Source organism: Lagopus leucura, unplaced genomic scaffold (assembly GCF_019238085.1).
Source record: "Lagopus leucura isolate 7727_CA_CO unplaced genomic scaffold, USGS_WTPT01 Super-Scaffold_810, whole genome shotgun sequence".
Classification (NCBI taxonomy): Eukaryota; Metazoa; Chordata; class Aves; order Galliformes; family Phasianidae; genus Lagopus; species Lagopus leucura.
Window position 1 is genome coordinate 11642701 of NW_024962261.1, and position 23567 is coordinate 11666267.

At 37.7% G+C, this 23567-nt stretch overlaps 1 long non-coding RNA gene across 1 annotated transcript; it reads left to right on the forward strand.

The window, feature by feature from the left end:
* Positions 1–6333: 6333 nt before the first annotated feature.
* LOC122177177 lies at positions 6334–17215 on the forward strand. Its single transcript, XR_006177968.1, has 3 exons — positions 6334–6380; positions 6549–6647; positions 17085–17215. It is a non-coding gene; the product is annotated as an uncharacterized LOC122177177 (long non-coding RNA).
* The last annotated feature ends 6352 nt before the right edge of the window (positions 17216–23567 follow it).

The window sequence follows — 23567 nt, forward strand, 5'->3', positions numbered from 1 at the left end:
TTGATTTAGCAAAACCTGTCAGTGCTTAGTGGAAACAGTTAACAGTTTTGAGACATTGACCATAGTGTCAAAACCTCACTCAACTCAAATATAAGTGAGGCATGAGAAAAGTAGGTAAAAAAGAGCAGGCCTGAGATGAGAGTTATAAGGGCACGCAGGTCAAGGAAAACGTTAACTGGCTTTTGAACAAAAAACAACTCTAGGAAAGAACATAATGTTGGTTGTAAGGTAGCCACTAGGGATGTGTCATGGCCCATGAAGACAATTAACTAATCCCAGTGACTTCAGTGGCATTTAAGCAAGTTCTTTAATAGTGGGAATTTTCTGAAGCAGGGGGACTTTTGTTCCTGTGGGGAGCAGACGGGAAAGAAGATAACAAAGACGATTTTGATGGAAAACATAAGCTTAAAAGAAAACAAAAAGCAGATTTCCCCCTGGCCTAAATAGTTTTTTCATTACTATTTGTTTCAAGAGTTCTGGGATGCATTTTTTTAATGTTATCTTTGCCTTGAGAAGCAGAAACTTTTGCTGCAGTCATAACTCCAGCAAATTGTTTATTGATGGTGCTCAGAAGTCTAAAGCAAATACAAAGCCTGAGCAGTTTGCCTGCAGTGAGTAGACACAATGGCATTCAATGGAAAAGTTGATACAGTAAGAGGTATTCTAAGATGAAGAGAGAGCACAAAGACACTGTGCTTATATCAAAGAACACAAACCATTGAAAAAAGAAATCTTTGATCAGCCTTTTGCATTGTAAAAATGCTTTTCTCAGTCAAAAATATCTATCTGAATATCTGAAAAAATATCTGTCTGTAGAGTGCTTCTTTTAGCCAATCAGTCAAAAACCTTAGGATGAGCCTGACTACAACTGAATATGATAAAGAAGTCCTGGTTGCTGCTGTGAAAGTAAGGAGTTGATTAAAAAACTCTTAGTACATTACTGTCTCACGAGTCTTCTGAGTGAAGTTGAAGGCCCTGCAGTTACCTATACACAGTACCTGACATATACAGCACAAAATTGGACATAGGAAAAACAACTGTCTTATCAGAAAAAATATTTGTTCTTAGGATAAGAGTTCTCAAGAAATGCAGAGATTTAACTAAGGTCTGCTTGTCTAAACAACCCTGGGAACTGCTTTTTATATATGAATGAAAACGTCAAGTGGCAATATTTAACAGTATACAATCACAAATGCTCTTAATAGATATCTGGAAATGGTACTTTTCCAGGTTATAAGTGAAAGTATACAAATAGCACAGCTACAGTGGAACCCTTAATCAAGGTGACAATCTGTTTTGTTTTGTTTTTATTGTTGGTTTTAATCAAGCTTTGTGTTAGCAAATTATAATTTTAAAGTAGAATATTTCAATACAATTATTCAGTAAACAACAATAAAAAAGTTATGCACTTGTTGAGACTACTAAACTGGAAGGTGATATTGCAGGCAAACTTTCCTGTTTGGTTGTGGACAAATTGTTCAGAAGGAGCTGAATTACAAAATAAAAAGGTAATTGTAGGTGTGTTTTTTTCAGGCTTATCAGAGATCGAAGGGTAGGTCATGTTGATCTATCATGAAGGTCACTTAAGAGTACTTGCTTTCTTTCAGATGGGAAAAGGAGGCTTAAAAAAATCAAACTCTAGTAAAATTAAATTTTAAAAACCATGAGAGAAAGTTGCTTCTTATACACATCAAAAATATTCTGTAACAAAATAAGACATGACTTGGCCTTTTCTGTAATTTTGTTATATAAGAGAAAAAAAATCTTATTTTGGGTAGTTGTCTGTAAAAGGCTTTACTTACTTTTCCCTTGAAACAGAATAAAATATGCATTGATGAGTAGGCATGCCAACGCAGTAAAAAATGGGAGAAGAGAAAATTAAAATTTTGGGTAAAAATACATAGATTTTTGGCTGACCTGTTATAAAATTAAAAAAGCTTCACTCTTTTTGGGCATCCTGTAAAATTATGGCATATGATGAAGTACAATTACGTGAGACCGCTTATGTTTTTAAATAACAGACAAAAGACATTAATTTGTCTTTGTTTCACGTCAGTATCCTAATGTCCAAAATTAGTACAGGAGCCTAAGTGTATGGAAGAATAATTGGCAATTTTTTAACAATATTTTTTCTTTGTTTAAGGAAGATTAGGATAGGAAGTTCCAACCTCAGTGACTTACAGATAACATAATAGAAAGAAATTATGAAAAAGCCTGTCTGTTTGGATCTGGATACTGATATGCTTAACGTGGAGATTTAAAAACAAACAAAAACAAATAAGCAATCTCTCCACCCTTACTTAAGCAAAGTTATGAAGTTCTGTTTCATCTGTTTACACTGACATATCTTGTTAGAATTAAACCTCCAACAACACATTCTCTGAATATATGAAATTCTATACTTATTCTTGTTTGCCCACAATAGCTGCACATCATGAAGCAGGTGCATGACACATGGTTAAGCTACCACACTTAACATAAGTTTTGTATATTATTATATAATATTATATGTAAATTAGATGTTATATTATGAAAAGAAATCTGAGAAAGAAAAAGGTGATAAGATAACGTGCCCTTCACTTGGGTCTTGTATACCAGGACTCGGTCCATACAGCCACAGGTTTTTAAACAGTAAGACTTTCCCTTTTTTTTTAATTACTGAAGGAAAAATCTAAAGACAAAAATTGAACAGTATTTATGTTTTTTATTCTATACCAGGTATGCAATGAATGCATCCGTTTCAGATCTCACAGTAGAGGTCTGAGGACATTGTCAGTAAAATGATCACGGATCGATTAATGACATAAGTAGATATTGACATGAGCAGTACCGCACAATACCTGTTCACTACACTGCAGTAGTGTGCAGGGTATGTTGGTGTAGGTTTTTAGTTCTCTCTAGATGTATTCTTCTAAATAGCTTTGACTTTAAAAGTAAAAATGTTTCAGGATTAAACAGTATTGGTAGTGCTCCAGTTGTTTTTCTAGGCACCTGAGGCCTGTTGCAGCCACTTTGCCCTTGCCTTGGGGAAGAGCTATCTCTGGACAACTGGCCTCTAGCTTTACATCTTAAAAACAGTGGAAACTATGCCTACAATTTTATCTTACTTTAGGTATATATTTTCATATAATTCAAACTGCTTAATTGCACACATCGCGTGACCGTGATCGCAAAGGACTATCTTAAAGGTTTATTTATATCTCTAACTTGCTATCTCTTTCATCATCAGGCATGGGGTTTATACAAAACAAATAAGTATGTATACACCTAAACATAGATGTTTAGGCTACATATAAAGAGTAGTCATACAAGTGCATATTTATTGTAGATAGTATTTATATATTCTATTGTGATAGCTCATATGGATGTTTGAAATTTAGACATGAACACGCATATGTACATGGTATTTCAAGTGGCTGGAATTAATACAGTTTTTATTTAAATGAAAATTGTTTTATCCTGAGCAGGAAAGGATTTTTTTCCCTGAGTGAAGGCTGCAGAATTTTGGAGTAGTGTGATCAATAAGTGTGAATGTTACGTGCAAGACAGTGTGCTAAAAGCATCCATAATCTACAGTTCAAGGCAATACTGAATCACCAAATGCAGCAAGCACAAGACATTAATTCTGTCTGAAGATCCGGAGTTTTGGGGAGTGTTTATTTCTGAAATTCTTACATAGTCCAAAGGTTTATGAAGGGAATGGAAAGAATTCCTCAAAGAGATTGTGCAGAATTCTGAAAAGTGAAGTTCGTCTGGCTTCAAAATAATCAGGCATTAGGAGATAGTTTACAGGGGATTATTAACACAGGTTAAGAACAATTTTGATTAAGATAATCTCTGAAAACAGCTAGTCTGTTTACCACGCAAGGTGTTCTTCCTCCCAAAGTATGTTGATTTCTTTCTTAATAATGTGCTGGAAACTAAAAACACAATACTTACGTGTGCCTCAGATACAAAAGAAATATTTGTCTTTCTTTATTATTGTCTTCTTCCTTCAGTCCAGCAGCTTTGTTTAAATGTATATGAGATCTAAATATGATCTTCCACTGTGAACTTTGTAGCATGGATGTTCTGTATTTCTTCTTTATGTCACGTTAGTGCAAAGTGACAGTCATCCATGACTGAACACTCTTGATGTGAGTATACCCTAGAGTTTAAGGTTTTGTTTGTTTGTTTTTTGAACAATAGGGGGAGGCTAAGCCAACTCCATTATTTTAAAATAATCTTTGTATTCTGGAGGAAGGAGAAAACAACTGACCTCCAGGGCAAATACTTTCACATTTTTACTAAACGAAGGCATACATATATATGCAGAAGAATACTAGTGATCTATAAACTGTTATAATCTAATGTTTTCATCTGAAGGAGGAGAGGTCCTTTGTAAACTAATATCAGTTAAAAAAGTGATGCTCCCACTCTGTTGAATGCTATATTATTTGATAACAGCCTGATAGTTTCCTATTAGTTGCATTCTGCAGTCATCAGTGGAAATGTTAGTTCCCCATCTTTGGGAGAACGTACTTGTCCCTGTTGTGCTAAATAGCCCGGCTGAGAGAGAAATATTTATCTGTCCTCTCAAGGTTTAAACTGGGTGAAATATGAGCAGGTAGATAAATGGAAATGGAGATACAACTAGGTAAGCTCTTGATTCATAAACCGAGTCTCTGTGAGATGGATTAAAGAGAAATATTACTTACAGAAAAAATAAATCTACCTTTTAGATATATTTTTCAGAGCAGAACTCACTAGTGAACAACGAACCTCCTATGCTGTGACTATTAGTTAATCATGACATGAAAGTTGTTGTAGATTTCTTTAACCTGTGTAAATAGATGAACGTGATTGGAACACTCATGTATGACTTCTGCATTTCTCATACCCTACAAATGCATAGGAGGAGGCAGGAACTCTGCCTTGTGGTCCTTGCATTTTCTACATCTAGGGTTTCCACAGCGCTCTTTTCAGCTCTATGGAAATGTTGTTCCTTATTCCATGGACAAATAGATGAAGCTATGATACCATGCCTCCTTTTCTCTTACATAGCTCTCAGGCATCAGGCTGCATCATGTGGTGAGCTACGCATATTTAAAAAAGCAGCAGTTCTTGCCTATGAGATCTACTTGGTTAGTTTAGTTCCATTCTGTTCTGCTTTCACGATCATCTGGATTTGTAATTTCCATCAGCTGACTCTAGCAAACATTACAGTTAAATTCCTTCTTATATACACACACCTGGGAACTTGGAGTGAAAATTGTAGAGATAGTTCAGTTACTAGCACAGGTTTAGATTATATAAAGGCATTTGTGTTTAGAATATGATGTCTTTCTTCAGCATTTTAGGTTCATCACTGTTGCTTTCTAATGTACCTGATATAGTCAATTTCAAATGTAGAGAGCAGTAATTCTGCTGGGAAACATGACTGTATGACAATTACTCATAATGAGATCTGTATTTTTTACAGTTTTGTCCAACTGAGTATATTTGTCATTATGCTTTTATTTGTATTTTCAACTAGAAAGACTCATGAAATAGGAGACAAAAGTTGCTGGTAAAATACTACCTCTTGTTCTGTGTGCAGCAATTTTATCTGATCTTCTAACTTATGCTTCATGAGCAATAGAGAGTAAATCATCAGATTTCTCTGCAGCTCTGTCTAGACCACACTGATTATGATCTCTTCTTGTGATGATAACTCTTCCAAAGCAGCTGCAATCCTTCACTGCAAAACTTACCATATACTTTCCAATTACTTGATACATCTGTCTGATTAATAATCCTTGGTGCCTGGCTATGAATATTACATGTTGGTCATAAACCCTTCTTACAACCTTTTTTTTTGCTTTAACGTCACTTGGACAGCACTAGCTAAAACCTTCGTTCCTTTTTTTACAGTCTCTTCTGTTATTTGCCTCATTACCTACTTAAAACGTTCCACTTCCTTTTCATTAATATTTTAGAAAAAAAGGTATCTGTACATTTCTTTTCTGTTTTACCTTCTTTAAAAACCTGTCTGTATGAAAAGGATACACTTGATCTGCTTTAAGAAATTCCTTCTGTTACCGGGCCCTCCCTTATGTATACCTCAAATAATATTTTCTGTTATTATATATTCCTATTTCGTACAACTCTTGATGTCTTCTTGCTGAGCCAGATAACCTTTCCAGTGGGTTCTCTTTTATCAACAAAATGCATGCACAGGAGGAGTAGTCCAGTACAGCTGCTGATCTGCAAGGCCTGCCCTATGGGCCATTATCAGACAGCAGCAGGCAGTTGCTCAGAGGGGTTAAATCTGCACACTTTCACTTCACACTCAGTGTTTCCACTAAAGTCCCACTTCCCTGGGGTTAAATGCCAAACAAAAATGCCAGCTTTCCTCTGATGTATGTATCTAGCTACGTCATGGTTATGCAGGAAAATTCTGAAACACAAGTTGTTATAAAAGTACTCAAGTCGGAAAACAGCTATAATGCCTACATTTTTTTTTTTTGTAACATCTTGAAGAACTCAGGGTTTTTTTAAGGTAAGAGACAATACTGTGTCCTTGGCAGAAATTTCTGGAGGTCAGTTTAGAGCCCAGTGCAGCAAATGATTATCTGTGGCTGTTCCTGCTAACTGGTGCCTGTGGACTTCAAAGAAAAAAAATCAAGGTATGTAAATAAATCATGGGAGCCCAAGCTTTAGATTATAGAAAGAAAAGAAAAGGGACAAAAACCAACACTAAAGCCTTTCTGTTATGAGTGACAGGGCCTTTTCACACTTCATCGTCTTGAATGCTTGGCTAGAAGAGCAGCCAGGCTTCAGACACGTCATATACTTTCCTTCCCTTGTTCTTTCTTAATGAAAATATTTGGATAAAAAAGAATCCTTGTTTCCCAAGAGTTCATCCGCCTCTCCTGTTTATTCTCTACCTGGTGTCAGGGTCCTCCACGTTCTGGCAGTGTAATAATTTCCACAGCAGGCCTGCTGTGATGTCACAAAAAGGGGATTAGGATTTCACATTTTTAATAAGTAGAAAAAGAGAAATGAATACTTAAACAAAGGTTCTGTCTTTGAGAAAATATCCTTAGTAATGTACCATGAGGAAAGGAAAATAGAGGAAATCTCTAATGTAAAGCTGTATGAGAACAATACAGCTGTATTAATGTATAATATTATGTACAGCTATATATATATATATATATATATATGTATATAATGTACAGCTGTATAATGTAAAGCTGTATGAGAACTGTATGAGAACAGTATGTCTTTTTCAAATTTTTCCACATTCCCTGATGAACTTCAGGAATGACACTGCTCTTGTCATTATCCTCCATTAAGAAGCTGGCTCTGTGTTTCTCGGCAGAAGAACGCCTTTGGCAAAATATCAGATTTTAAGTGAATTATATTCTGACGACCTTTTTGAAATACTGAATGGCAGAATCCCACTTTACACCGGTTTGGATTCCCAAAAAAGTGTGGAAGGGTACCCTTCAGATGAACATGCAGCAAAGTGGACGTGACATGGCCTGGGAAGAGCAAGATTGTGCTTCTGTGAAGTATATTTTGGGCTTGGGGCTGTGAAAAAAAATGCAGTTACAGGGAGGCCATCATGTATATTTGTCCGAGGTTATTCTGACTTGTACTGTGGATTGCACATTTCCCTAAGATACACGGGTTTGTCAAATTGGGTGGGTTAGTCAAATGCATAAATAATTGAGCTTGTACAATTTTAATTAAAAGTACTATGAAGCAATTAGAGTTTGAAACAATGAATACAAATCTCTAGGTGTATCTTACATATCTCTGATGCAAGTTAAAATAATCAGAGACAGATTGTGTCATCAGTCTTCCCACAGAGTAGTTGCTTGTTCTCCAAGTAGTGCCTTTAAAATAGAGCGTGTGCAGAACAGCAGAATCTGTTCTACATGGCTGTCAGCAAGTGACCAGGCGGCAAGTAAGGACCCTCTGAAAACTGCAGAGAATGCTTCCTTATTTTCTTCTGTCTTTTATCTATCTCCAAGACAGTATTTCAGTAGTAGCCATCCAAGACATGACATTTTTTGTAATTTCATAGATAGGATACCTGTAACCAACAACTGTAGGTGCAGTGTTAGCCCTAGGGAAATCCGCTCTCGTTCCTCACGGAAGATGAAGCTTGCCTGACTCATAAACGTACCGAAATAAGAAGATAAGTCTTAAGACCTGAAAAAAATTATGTGCTGCTTTTCATGGGGCTTAACAATGACGTGTTCAGCTGTGTTCTTACAGGTAGAGACAGATTTTTAGTTTTCTGTAAAAGGAGCAGTGTACATCTAAAAAATACTGATATTTTATGTAATAATTTTAATTTCCCAAGATAATGTTTTGCATGAAATGCATCTCACCAAAGCATAGAATGGCTTACTCCACATATACATTTCATATGTTCTGAAATTTATTCTTCTCTAACTTACACTGAAGTAACAGAAATCTACTAAGGATCAAATCTGAGGAAAAACATATCCTTGATACTTAGACTCTTGCTGTGCTCTGTGTATGTATATGTAGCATTTGTAGCATATACAGAATTATATGCCAGTTCAGCAGTCAGAGCAAGGTGTAAGGGCAGTAAGTTCTGCTAACCTCCATGGCTCTAGTCAGCCTGATGATAGAAGCAAACCAGAAGCATGCTGTGTTACAGTATGCTGCTCAGTGCTTCCAGGAGCTCCCTCATGCATCCCTCTGTTTCACTGGGCCAAGTTGTCTGCCTACCTGCATGGCTCCATTCTTATTTCCAGTTTGGAGAACAAGACATACGCACCTGATAACCTATCTGCTACTAAGGAAATGAATCCTAACTTTCTGAAAATAAACCACAATAACAGAAAGTAGCCCCTGAGTGGATTGTATAAATGAACTGTCACCATCTAGTTAAGCAGGTTCTTAGGATTGCATTTCCTGTATACATTTGTATTATGTGGACAAATTAGTAATACCATGATGTGTTTATTTATGCATGCCTGTAGCAAGTCATTGTGTAATATGTCCATGCAATGGTTTCATCTGCATATACAACAACTACAATTACATTTGTAAAGTGTGTCTTCATACACACCTCAGGAATAACTGTATACACATTTCCACTACTCTGCCTATGCGTTTTTTCCTGTGATATTTTATCCTATTCATTTATCCACTCAATTTACATGAATCTACCTTCTGGTGAGACCTTTTGCAGCCTGCAAATTTGTTCTTATCTACACTGCAAGATATGTTTGCTGGCAGCATATGTTTGTTGTACATCTTTATCTATACATTGAGTTGTCCAATCTAGAAATGTCATGACACTCAAACCGTCTCTTCATTACAAGTTCTATCCCCAGCAGTCAGAGTGCTAAGCCCTTCTTATCTGAGGTATTTACTCCAAAAACTTAGCAATGTCAGCATGGGATAAGACAAACTTACAGAAAAGACAAACTACTCCAGCTTTTTTTATTCTAGCTTTTGAGGGTACTTTTTTGATTTACATCAGATTGTGATGCTGCTGTAGCTAAATTAAAAATGGTTAACTCTATTAGTTCAATGTTTGACCATTTTTCCCTACTCCGTGCTAATCACAGTTCTGTAGACATATGCTAAGATAGCCAGGGAATTAAAAAAGGGAAATCTTAATGTTACTAAGGTATCTTTCAGAGGTTGTTTTGTTTTCAGTTTTTAATTTTCATATGCGAGAAATTAATTTCTTGCTATAAGAAGTGCTGTGTCAAAGGCAAGGAAAGAAGGGCGAAAATGATAGCTGAGGTGAATACTGAAGTGCCATAAAGTTGTTTTCCTTGCAGTGTCACTGTGGAAGCATCTGCTACGCATAGAAGCATTTCATAGTGACATGTGGTTGCAACTGCACATTTGTGGCCTCAAGCCAGAAGTTAAAGACTCTGTACAAGCACACACTCTGGTGTAAATGTTGCCAGCACAACTGCCATTTTCATTGCCAGATCCTCCCAATATCTGTTGCATATACCTAGGCAATCTCAGTACTTAAATTTTCTGCTCAGAGAGCAAGATGGAATAGGAGCCCAAGCTCAATAGAAGGGGGGAAGTCATTGAGGTATTTCAGTAGTAAGCAGGTAGCTGAGGCACATGAAACACATCTCAGATTGACTGAAGCTAGGAAGAGAAAATAAGTTGAGAATGTGAAAGGAGAATGATGACATGTGAGCATGGTGCCAGAGGAGAGTCTGAAGTTGCACAAAAAATGTTTATGAGAGAAGAAAATAACTTACCTGTCCTTCTATGTATTGTACTTGCACAGATTGCATCTGTGAAACCATCACTACAACCATCAAATATACCATATAACCAAAATGTATAATTGAAGCCCTGATCTACTCCTACTACCAGGGTTCTTTAATTGAAGGAAATTCACTATAGAACATGGAAATTATTTGTTCGTATTAACCAACTTATCAGACAGTAGTGAAACAGTTGTGCTAAATTACCCAAACCTTTTATAATTAGACTTGGGAGTGAAGACATGGGATTTAGCATACTGAGTGGGCAGAAACACTACATTTTTTTAGACAACACAAAAAAATAACTGCAGAATAAATTTCTCATAGTGCTGAGAACCCGAAAGGATTTAAAACAAAGATCGTCTTCCTGCAATAACACCTCTGCAGGTGCACGTGAAGGAGGTCAGTGTGGACTTTTTCTTAGCTATGGGCAATGCAAAAGTATGTGTTTTAAAAGCCATATGGACGTCCATGATTTTGGAGTGGTCTTGGCTTGGAATAGCTTGCTATCATCAATTTCTATGCCATCAGGATTCATTTAACTGATTGTTCCTTAAAAGTTAGGCTTCAAAACCACTGTTGGTGCTTCATGTGTGGCTGAAGTGCAGTGTCAAATAAATTGTTAACCTCTGCACATGTGTATAGAAGCAGTGCAGGTCAGCATGCTAATTGTATTTGAGTAGGGAAAGCAATTACTGCAAGCTACACTTAAACTCTGAATCTGCACAGAGCCATCATGTGTGTCCGTGGTCTCCAGAGAGGAGATATCTATGTTCTCACCTTCCTTCTAGGTGGTATGAGGCATTAGTATACAGCCCATTATATTCTGATTCTTTCTATTTGTTCTCTATGTGAGCTCTAGGATAATACTCCTCCAGGAACAAGGTTTAACTCAGTGCTGTTCCAAAATATTTACATATTTACTGTGTATAGTGTCCTAAAAATCTTGAACTTTGAGTATTTCTCTGCTCTGCTGTGTAATCTCTGAAGATTACTGAATCTCTGAAGATAGGACTGAATTGAATGGGTATATTTCCTTTTTTTTTTTTTTTTTTTTTTTTTGCTGTAATACTGCTGCTTACTTCCAATGCAGCTGCATTACAATGGCTAGGTTTGAAGAACTTTAATAACTTTTTAGATAAACAAATATTAGTATACATATAAAAAGTAATCTGGAAATTCTACAGCCTTTGTAATAACAATAGGTCCTTAAACTGGATTTTGCAGGTTCCACAGAGGAAGAATAGACTGCATGTCAGGCAATTCTAAGATGTGCAGTGCTTCTGCAAAGAATGATATTATTACATTTGGCAAGGTTAGAAGTTCTTCATAAGAAGCTAAGCCTTGAATGACCAGAACGTGTGGATTTAGGATATGCAATTCTATCACAATCTGACAGCTTGTTTCGAAGGTAGCCCTTCATCGGTAAATTCCCAAAGAAAGTATAGTTTAGACAAACTATAGGTCAGTGCAGAACCACCGAGAGCTACTTGATGAAAGTTTTATATTGTTTTTGGTGGAAGTTTAAGTGGGACACTAAGGGCAATCCCTGAAAGGTTCTTAGCATGAGTTCTACCTGATTTTCTTCTGGTTTCACAGTGCTTGTGCAGTGCTCAAGATCTACAGTGATTTAGAATGTAATTGGTGGTGTCCAGGTCATAAGAAGAATAAAATACATTCCATTTTGCCTCTACCTGAAATACTGATGTTTTGCTCCATTTGGAGTACTGCGTCCAGGCCTAGGGACCCAAGCACAGGAATAACGTGGAGCTCTTGGAAGGGGTCCAGAGGATGGAGCACCTCTCCTATGAAGAAAGGTTGAGGGAACTGGGCCTGATTAGCTTGGAGAAGAGAAGGCTCCAGGGAGACCTGATTGTGGCCCTCCAGTACTTGAAGAGAGTGTATAAACAGGAGGGGGAATGGCTACTTTCCAATTTGGATACTGATAGGACAAGGGGGAATGGTTTTAAACTGAGACAGGAGAGGTTTAGATTAGATATTAGGAAAAAGTTTTTAACACAGCGGGTGGTGACACACTGGAACAAGTTGCCCAAGGAGGTTGCGGATGTCCCATCCCTGAAAGTATTCAAAGCCAGGCTGGATGTGGCTCTGAGCAGCCTGGTCTGGTGGTTGGCCACTCTGCATGTAGCAGGGGAGTTGAAACTGGATGATCATTATGGTCCTTTTCAACCCAGGCCATTCTATGATTCTAGGATTTTTATAAAATATCTCTGTATTTGTAGGCTGATCGAGTAGAGAGGATACTTTGCCTATTGGTGTCTTCTGTAAGACTCCTACAGCACTAAATTTTGAGGGAGCAGGAGCAAGAAAAGCAAGAGGTATTTCTAAACGTACACTAACATCAGGGAGGCCAATATATGTAATGAACCTTACTATATCTACTATCCTAACATAGACAGGTCCTGATTTACTAAAATAAAGGATAAATAGAAATTTCTGTGCTAAATATTTTTATGAAAATACTTTCTTTTATTTACTTTACTTCAGAAAATGCAATTCTGCACCATGATGCTAAAGAGTAAACTGACACTTTGCTGAACAGTGCTAGCAGTGGAAGGCCACTGGCACCCTGGCCAGAAATAGTGTTGCCAGCTGCAGCAAGGAGGCAGTCATCCCTCTTTATTCAGCACTGGTGAGGCCACACCTCAGTTTTGGGCCCCTCACTACAAGAAAGATATTGAGGCACTGGAGCATGTTCAATGAAGTGCAACAATCCTGTGAGGGGTTTGGAGCACAACTCTTATGAGGATTCACTGAGGGAACTGAGATTGTTCAGTCTGGAGAAGAGGAGGCTCAGGAGAGACCTTATTCCTCTCTACAACTATCTGAAAGAGACTGTGGTGAGGATCATCTCTTCACCCGTGGAGCTAGTGATAGGATTGGAGGAAATGATCTCAAGCTGCTCCAGGGGAGATTCAGGTTGGGTGTTAGGAAAAATTTCTTCAATGAAAAGAATGGTCAGACACTGGAATGGGCTGCCCAGGGAGGTGGTTAAATCACCGTCCTTGGAGGTGATCAAGAAACGTTTAGATGTTGTACTAAGGCACATGGTTTAGTGGGAGAGTGTTGGTGATAGGTAGGCAGTTGGACTGGATGATCTTGGAGGTCTTTTCCTACCTTGATGATTCTGTGATTCTAAGAACAAACATTGCTAAAATTGGTAGATCTTTCATGAATAACTTCAGAAGCTTGAATCATACTTTCAATTAATTTCTTTCGGCTATTACTTAGCCAATTAAGGAATCAAAACAGTGTTAAGTCCTGAGCAATCACAGAGCCAAACACAATTCCTGTCCTTCAGAAATTGCTGCTTTACCTCCATATTCAACAGGTGAGCCAAAATAAAGTGCATCTGGATCCAAATCATATCTGGTGTTATTTAGTTAGTTGTATCAAAACCTGTTATTACTGAGAACAGAGGGTTGTTTTAGCAGAGCTGCACAAAGGTTGTTGTTGAAAGTCATTCTTTTTTTGCTCAGGCATTGCAGCTCATCTGGAATTTTGATTGCTGAATCTCTGGCTAGTAGAGTAATGTACATAAAATGCAGTGCTGTAGTGTCAAATGTTGTGAGGCACATTAAAGAAACTGGAAAACTTGGGGCTCAGAATTTCCTTTGTGTGTGTGTGGTTGATAAGTATTCTGTTTTAATATATTGTATTTCCTTAATTATGTCTCTGCATTGCTACACATATGTGACACTATAGTATAATTAATTTTGAAATGTTTAATGTAGCAAATAGCTCAAATGCATGCACTGATTCATAACGCACAGCTGTCCCCTACATACGCATGAAAAAAAGAATATTCAAAAAGCCAAACATCCTCATGTCTGTTCCATTACTTCTCTTAACTGTAGAAAGTTCCACACAAATGTATTCAGATTATGATATTCTAAGGCATTGGATGGTGTTTCTTTTATAGGTAAGCAACATGAAAGTAGTAATAACAACAATTGTGATTAGAATATTAGTGAACTTCAGTGAGTTACCCACATATCCAAATAGCATATAGTTAAGGAATTCATAATACGATCAGCAGAATAATGCCTTCAGTTACAAGGAATTTTTTAGTACGGAAATGAGTCATTTTATCTAAAGGAACCAGTAGAAATACTAGACCACTAAGGCTAGCCTTACTTTTAAGTGTGTGTATCTCAGAGTTGCCTGTGGTAAAGGAGTTTTTAATGCGTTTGTGATATATTTGATTTGGAAAGGCTACAAAGATTATGCCTGAATTTTTCTAGAAGAAATGCAAATGACCTCTATGTGCAATCTAAACTTCCTTCTTGAGCAAGCAGTGATGGTAGATTGAACGCTTGCTTAACACTGTCATAAACCTGAATGAAACATCACACAGTGCTTTATAACCAGCTGCAGATATGCAAAGGTTTTTCAGATGCCATGCTTGTCTAGTATACAACAAATAAAATAAAATGGTCTTCTATATGCAGCTGAAAGATTTCCTCTCGCTGTTTCACCCTGCATAGTACTCATTTGTTAGTAATCATACTCAGATTTGTTCTGCTAGGGAGGGTTACCCATATGCAACATGGTATGGTAAAGACATGCAAGCTGTCATCTGCTTCTCCATTCACAAGAGTACAGAGTGCTTCACTTGTGATTTCCCATTTGCCCATAACTTTGGCCTGAGAAATCTCCTTAATCTGAAAAGTCTGATGAGTTACTGCTGCTGAGCACCATAATAACATGGTGGAAAATGCTGCAGGAAGGTGTTTTCCTTATTTAATTCACTGATTGTCCAAATGATGAAACAATTAAGTCTTTACAGAGCAACATTCAACAGCATGCCATTGAGTACACACAGTTTTCAGTATAAAATTGCACTCAAAGAATCCCACTCTTTCAGCAAAAGTAAAAACAAACCTCAAAACAAAATAAAATGCTTGTTGACCTTTTTTTTTTCTTGACTTCAGAGGATATTGAATTGCACAGCTGAAATAAACCACAGATATGGGTTTGTGTTTGAGATTGTATTGAAACTGAGATTACTCCAGAGCTCTGTTTGTGCACTTGCTACTAAGATAAGAAATGGCAGACAAATATTTTCTATCAGAGTTTATTACTGACACTGGCACTGACACTGGTTGCAAATATAACTGTACAAAGATTTTTTTCACCTAATATTAAAAATAACAAAGCATTAATGACCTATTATCTTAAATGACAAAATGAAAATTTCCACAAGCAAGCTCTAGAGATGAATACATGCAGAAATATAAAAGGAAAATGTCTGGTGGACTGGGAGAAACTATATTTCCATAGAATGTCCTTGAAGATTTTGTGCCTTATTTCCATGTCACTATAGCCAGAGCCAGCGAATTGAAACAGGAGTTGCAATCCTGACTGTTTTTATTTCTGCTTTGATTTCCTCCCTGAGTATTTATTTGCACTTCTGTTAAATCTGGGTGAGAGCTGTGACTACCAACTGTATAGCAGTCTTATGGACCTTCCAGTTCTGTGATCAAGCGTAATTTCACATTAAGCTGGGGGTCTGGCTGGAGATGATAAATGAAGCACTAACTAGTTCCACCACCATCACAGCATTCTTCTACCCAGCTACCAGCAAGAGGCTCTTGTAAAGAGCCGCAGAATCAGAATTTGTTTCTCCACTTTTCTCCTGGTAAGGAATAAGTGAAAGTGGTTTCAAATAATTAAAGAAGCAAAATTATGGAAATCCCAAGTCCGCAACAATAATAACTTGAAAAACACTCAAAACTTGCTATGATAACCCAAGGGGCTGTTTTCCAAGGTAATTTGGATGCCTCAGTGAAGGGAAGCAGACAAAAAAATTGTGTTACTTGCACTAATTTAGCTGCTTACATCCCTTTAAAAATCTGGCCTTCAGTCGTGTATGCTGTACTGAGCTGTTGCAATACCTGCAGCCCTTCCATGTTTAGGGTATGTTGTTTTTGAGTTAACAGTATACAATAAACACATTAAGTAGGACTTTTTTGTTTGATATTGAAGATGAAATGTACTTGGAGAAAGCTCTGTCCTAACAAATAGCTTTGTTTCTTCAGGCTTGAACAGATCAGTTCTACCCTTTCTTCCCTAACAGAAACTAGAATAGGTTGTTACTAGTTTGGTAAAATTCCACTCTAAAACATAAATAATACTCAGTAACCTGACCCCAGATCCACATGTAATTCATACCAGAAATAGCATCTTATCAATCTGCAGTGTTACAAGAAGCAGCAATTACAAGTGCTTTACTGAAAATGCTGCAGCAAAGCAGCAGTAGCCAGTAGACTATTAACTACTGCATTTTTGTTGTATCTATTTTGTCTTTTTTTCTCTCTTAACATTGGTTAAGAGAGTTAGAGTAGAATAGGAATGGTTTAAAAATCCATGACATAAGGAACTTTCCTGTCTCAAAATCTGCTTTTATTTGACTCTGTGAGGATTTCAGAGATGCAAGTACTTTACGTCTACCATTTTTGGGCTTTTACTGTTGAATGCTCCTTTGTTTAACACATGCTTCCTGGATTATGGCTGCTAACAATAAAAGCATGCTTCTCAGGTATGTTACATTTCAAGTTACTTTTTATTGTACAAAGCCTTAGCTTTACACTGCAGTTATACGATCTATTTATATGATCCACAGAAGATGCATTCTGGATGCACTTGTGTTTTTCATCTTCATTTGGAACTATAACTTTCAATATATATTTTTTCCTGAAGTTCTATGAAGTTCCTGAAGTCCTGAAGTTGCTGCAGACACTTTACTTACCATATCTCATATCCTTTCCTTCTCTTTGCTTAACCTCTTTTATTCTATATTCTTTTCAGAAACTGAGTAAATGGTATGGAAAAAACCTGGATATTGGATTGAAGATCTTAACAGTTGCTGCTCTTTGAGAAGCTAGTAAGTTATCAGAATGAATATCTGCATTCTACTGTAAGCCCCCAAGATTCTTCAATATCCATTCCAAATGCTTCTTTGTCAGTATCACCATAATTGTTAGCTGCTTTCACTTGAGGCACCAACCTGTCTTCATACACTCGGTATAAAAATACTCAGTTGTAAAAAAATTGGGTAAAAAGGAATTAGAACCCTCAGATACAGGTGGTGTATGTTTAATTTCAGCATTTTTTCCAGCAGGAAGCTACACTTGTAGCACTGTCTGCAAGTCTTTAGCCTGATTTTTACCTTTCTAAGAATGTGAGTAACAAAGCGATTAGAGAAAAAGGAAACTTCTTATTTATGCCAAATCAGATTAGAGTGGAATTGATCGTTTATTTTAAAGGCTTGTTTTAAAGGAAAGTGTTACAGGAGAGCTCTGTAGCAACCTCAGATCAGTGGAGAATAGAGACAGTAGGCTGTGTTTGATTCTGGTGTTGTCTACTCAAGTTTCATTGCAGCATGAGAAGATAAACCAACTGGAACAAACTTTAGAGCACAGTGAAAAGAAGATGCAGCAGCTGGTAGCAGATATTAAGTCCCAGACTATTCTAGTTGCTAACAGCCCTTAAAAGTATTTACCAAAATTACCAAATGGCCATAGTGCCGTGATGAATTTCAGAGAAACTTCACAGAACTGGAATTTTCTTAATTGAAATTGCTGAGTTTAAAACATAACACAAAAGCAGCTGAAGTTCATACTGCTCTCAGAAGGAAAAGTTACAGTAGTATATTTTCCAGGACTAAACGGAACTTCTTTCTCCTTTGTGATATCATTCAGACCAATAAATTTCAAAGCCGAATCAAAAAATGGAGACTTAATGATAATTTTAATCATGAAATTAGCCAGGTATCAATAACCTTGAGTGAGAGAGACGCAGTATCGGTTAAAATGGAAAGAATCTGGCAGTCACAGTCATTAAAGTGAGTGATGAAAAATAAACAATTGTGTTAGAGTTCAAAGTTACCAACCGACTTTACAATTTAAACAATTTAAAGGAAGAAAATCAAACTCCATGTCTTTTTGTTTGAGTGTTCCAGTTACTGAACTGGCTGCAGGACTATTGCTAAGACATGTTACCTGGGGCTATTCTTTAGATATGCTCTCAATTTTGGTACCTTTGTTTTTGATTTAATTATGAAAGATATTTTATTGACTCTAGGCAGAAAGCTCTGGCAAAAAAGAATGTGGCGACTCAGACAGAGCACCCACCTAAAGAGGTGCAGTGCAGTTCAAGTCTCTGTTTGCAGTGAGTGTCTGAGCCTGCTGCTGCCTCTGAAGGGCAGCAGAGATTCCACATGCATGACATCTGAGCAGGTGGTTGATCTGCTCTGTGTGGTGGTGGAGCTCAAGAAGGAGGTGGAGAGATTAATGAGTATCAGAGAGTGCAGGAAGAGATAGATTGGTCAACAAACTCTGCCGAATTTGCAAGGAAGACCTGGGCGTGATACCCCACAAATGTTAGTGGGCCCCCTCCCCTGGCCATCATCGAGCAGAGGTAGGTGATTTAAAGGAGAGGAGTGGAAACAGGTCCCAGGTTGGTGTGATAGGAAAACCCAATCCCGACCCACCTCAGTTGCCCAGGTGCCCTACCTAGTAAGTTTGAGGTTCTGGAACTTGAGGGCAGAGGTGAGGAAGGTCCACCCATGAGGTTGTTGGGGGAGACGCGGTCAACCCCACACCTCCAGATGATGTCTGCCAAGAAGGACAGAAGGGTGACTGCCGTGAGCAGCTCCTCTTGAGAGGAACAGAGGGCCCTGCATGTCAGCCCAACCCTGCCTGCAGGGAAGCATGCTGCCTTCCTGGGGCCCTGGTCAGGGGTATTTCTAGGGAACTTCCCAGTCTGATTCATCTCTCTGATTGTTATCCTTTATTTACAGTTCAGGCCTTTATTGATAGTTCTTTCTCAGCAATAAAGTCACTGAAAGAAGCCTGATGATTATCAAAAAGGATTCCAGGGGACTGGGGCAGTTAGTGATCAGAGTGGGCACACAGGTCCTATTTTCCTTTATTCCTTCAGTTGTAAAGAAGGAAGGATGAGAGGAGCAGCAGAATCCATCTTGTAAGTCCATGGCTGAGAGACTGATGCAAATGCAGCAATTTTGTTTTTTTTAACCATGGGGTTGTTTACTTAGCACCTGCCATGGTTGTTAGGATGTGCAGGGAGAAAACTAGAAAGGCAAAAGCCCAGCTTGAACTCAACTTGGCCATTGAGTAAAAGAGAACAAAAAACATTTTTACAAATCTGTGAGCAGTAAGAGAAGGACTAAGGAAAATCTCCATCCTTTACTGGATGTGGTAGGGAATATTGCCACTGAGGATAAGGAAAAGGCTGAGGTTTTCAGTACCTTCTTTATGTCTGTCTTTAAAAGTCAGACCAGTTATTCTTGGGGTACTCTACCCTCTGACTTGGAAGTCTTGGATGGGGAGCAAAATAAACATCCCACTATTCAGGTGGAAACAGAGACCTTCTACTCCACCTGGACAAGTCCATGAGGCTAGATGGGATCCACATGAGGGTGCTGAGAAAGCTTGTGAAGGTGATAGGCAAGCCACTTTCCACCATCTATCAGTGTTTCAGGTTAACTGGAGAGGATACAGATGATTGGAGACTTGCCAGTGTGATTCCCATCTACAAGATGGGTCCTAAAGAGAATTCAGGGAACCGCAGGCCTGTCAGCCTGACCTTGGTGTCAGGAAAGGTTATGAAGCAAATCATCCTGAAGGAGATCGCACACCATGTGAGGGACAACCAGGGCATCAGGCTTAGTCAGCATGGGTTCATAAAAGGCAGGTCCTGCTTGACCAACCTGATCTCTTTTAAGATCGAGTGACTCACCCAGTGGGTGAGGGAAAGACTGTCTAGTGTACCTAGACTTCACAAAGCTTTTTACACAGTTTCCCACAGTATTCTCCTGGAGAAGCTGGCAGTCCGTGGCTTGGACAGGTACATTCTTTGCTGGGTAAAGAACTGGCTGGATGGCTGGGCTCAGCAAGTGATGGTGAATAGAATTGAATCCAGGTGGCATCTGGTCATGAGTGGTGCTCCCCAGGAGGCGGTACTGGGGCCTGTCCTGTTCAATATCTTTATTGATGACCTAGAGGGGAGTTTATGGTAAGGTGAAGGTCAGCTCTTCTCCCATGTAACTAATGACTGGATTAGAGGGAATGGCTTTGAGTTGCACCAGTGTAGATTAAGGTTGGACAGTAGGAAATACTTCTCTGAGAGTGGTCAGGAGCTGGAACAGGCTGCCCAGGGAGGTCCATAGGGGTGTAAAAGAAAGGGTGTATTTAGAAGTTGTACTGAGTGACATCTGATATATGGATGGTTGGACTGGATGATCTTAGAGGTCTTTTCCAACCTTGGTGATTCTACAATTCTGTGATTGTTTGACACGTGATAAATGTTTATAGCAGTACAAATCACAGCCTGGATGAACTGTGAGTGCATCAATTCCTATTAGGTGGGCAAATTCCCTGGGAGTGTTAGATTGCCACTCTGTGGGAAAGCGCAATGTCCTACATTATTTTCTGTTACATCAGTGGAAGACAGAAAAAAGAAAGGAGACACCAATCAATGTTCCACTTTGCTCAAAACGCATGGTGGGATTAGTTCTGTGGGAAAAACAGTTCTGTGGGATTTTTGAAAGAGGAATTCTGGAGAATCTAAAACCACACGGTGTCTGACCTCTATACAGCATGCCAGTGAGCTGACCAACAGTCTTACAAATGCTGCGTGTCAGTCAGAACTGCAGTCTAAGCACTTTCCTTCTTCTTCCTTCAATGATAAAATCCCTCAGGCTGAGCAAAGGTATGGCCTGAGCCACAACTCATCATCAGCTCAAGGAAAGAAGAGGCATGTTACTCCTTTTAGAGCAAGATCTTTAAGTATGTGCTCAGGGAACAATTTTGACTTTTGTATGATTATTTATAATTTAAAACATTTAAATATGAAGCCATGTTTGTACTCTGCTGTCTGTATGGATAGGTTTCACCTTCACAGATAAGAGTCCCTTCTCACAGCAGTTTAAATGTAGTTCCTTTCCTAAAGGGATACCAGTTGATCCACTCCTATTTGAAAGTCTTTTTTTTTAAGTCAATAGCTTCTTCAAGAACCGTAACTTATTTTATTTAAGGGGCAGTTTAATCACAGTATGATAGAAAAGAATTAGGTAGACTTTGTAACATTTTAGGGCACACAAAGTGAGCTGTAGGAAGAAACATAAGAGAACGTAAGAGAAATTCAACAGAGGAATGGCTCCTGTTTGTATGGCAGTTTAATTCTGTCACACACCAACAAGATGATATATTTTAGAATCATAGAATCACAAAGGTTGCAAAAGATCTCCAAGATCACCCAATCCAATCATCACCTACCACCAATATTTTTCTATTAACCAATGTCCCTTAGTACAACATCTAGTATCCATTGGCCCTCCAGACTTTAAGGCTGCTGGTACTGTATAGAATCAAAGTTAGGGTTATCAGTTTTCCTCCAGAGAAAACTGCTGTCATGAAGACTTCACTGTTGAATAAATTATAGAAAATTTTTATCTGAGTTTATTTAAAAAAAAAAAGGAAAAGTTTAAAATATCCAGAGGCCCTCTTTTACAATTTCTATGTTTTTAAATATTTATTTTTTTCTTATTTCAAAATAATTACTAGCTTTGAATTTTATCTTACAGTGCTTCAAAGGAATTTTAAGTTCAGTTGAAATATTTCATGTTAGTTAAAGCAGAATACTTCAGTTGATCAACTGTGATCTTTCCAGACATGTAAATTTATTCATGAGTCAGAGAACTCAGTTTCTGACAAGCCATAACTAAGCTTATTATGAAAAATAAGATTCATCAACTTGAATAATTAACAAGATCTATAATCTTGCAATTAGTAACTTCTGTTAGTCACAGAACAAGCAGTCATGTGAGAATTTCATAAATATATAGGAAAGTAAAAGCTATTACAGAGTCAGCAATTCTCCTTCTGGAATGATAAAGCATTTTTTCAAAGCCAGCATCATCACTATGCACTCATACTGATCGTAATGGAAGGCCTGAACCTGCAGCTCCATTTGACAGATCTTTCTATCAAATGGTTTCATTGAGAATCTGGAATAACAGCAGCCCAAAGTAAACGAAGTGTACAGAACAAACAGATCTTCACTTCCCTGCATACTTTACAAAGATAAATAAGAAGTAAGATTCATACTTGGTAGATACCAAGGCTATGAGTTGTCTGATGCTACACAGGCAATCCGGCAGTTATAAAGATGGGGAAAGAGCCCAGTTCTGACTTGTTCTGAAAGCCCTATCTTCCATGTAATCCATCAGAAACTATCTGAGACCTGAGGATTTGTTCAGAACAGCTTCTGTCTGATTATTGTACAACACGCATATAAAAAGAGGAATTTAAAATTTTTAGATCTACTGAATAATTGCTATCATTTCAGTCCTGATGAATCACGGAGATTAAGGATCATTGTTAAACTCTTTGACTTCAATAATATTTGAGTCAGTTGCTTTTTCGCATGTTTACCCTTTATTGTAAGTGTTTTCTGATGCAAAATAGAGCCTAAGCTGGTAGCATTGCCTGCCTACATACTAAATTTTGTCTCTGTGTAAACTTTTCTTTTTCCATTATGGTTAGTTACCAAATCCAGTGGCATGGGACTTGTTCAAAGTATCTAAAGCAGTTGGATCATATTGCACTGCTTATTAACTAACATCTCATGTACACAACATAACACATGTGGGGATGTGATCCTGCAAGGAATTTGGTACTCTTGAATATCATTCCTTCTTTGGAGCTGATATAATGAAACCTCTTTGCAACAGTTACATGAAAGAGACACCGTACCTGAAGAAATGCAAGAAGTCCTTGTGATGGTTTAGAAACAAAATATGTGATCTTTAGACTGCAGTTGCTTCTGCAATTTTAAGCTTGCATATTCTTTTTTTTTATTTGTCAAAGTTTCACAAGAATAAGCTAAATGCTTAGTTAACATTTACAGTTTAAAAAAGACAATTATAAAAAGACCAAATTCATCTATATATACAATACAAAAACAGCAAAAAAAAACAAAAACAAACAACAAAAAAAAAAAACAACAAAACCTGCAGCAAAACAGAAACCAAGGAAGAAGTGTAGATAATATCTAAAAAAAGTATTCATGAAGAACTCAGACATCTTGAAAGTTAACCTTAGCGTTTCTGCGTGTCTATTAGTATCTTGTTTCACATGCACAAATAGCTGAGCGTATTACGTGTTTTCCTCTACTTAGGATAAGCAATTGTTCTGATTTCCCTCTTGTACTTATCATTTAGTTCCTTCTCTATATCTCTTTGCCTCAGAAATGTTTGTTGTTAGATGA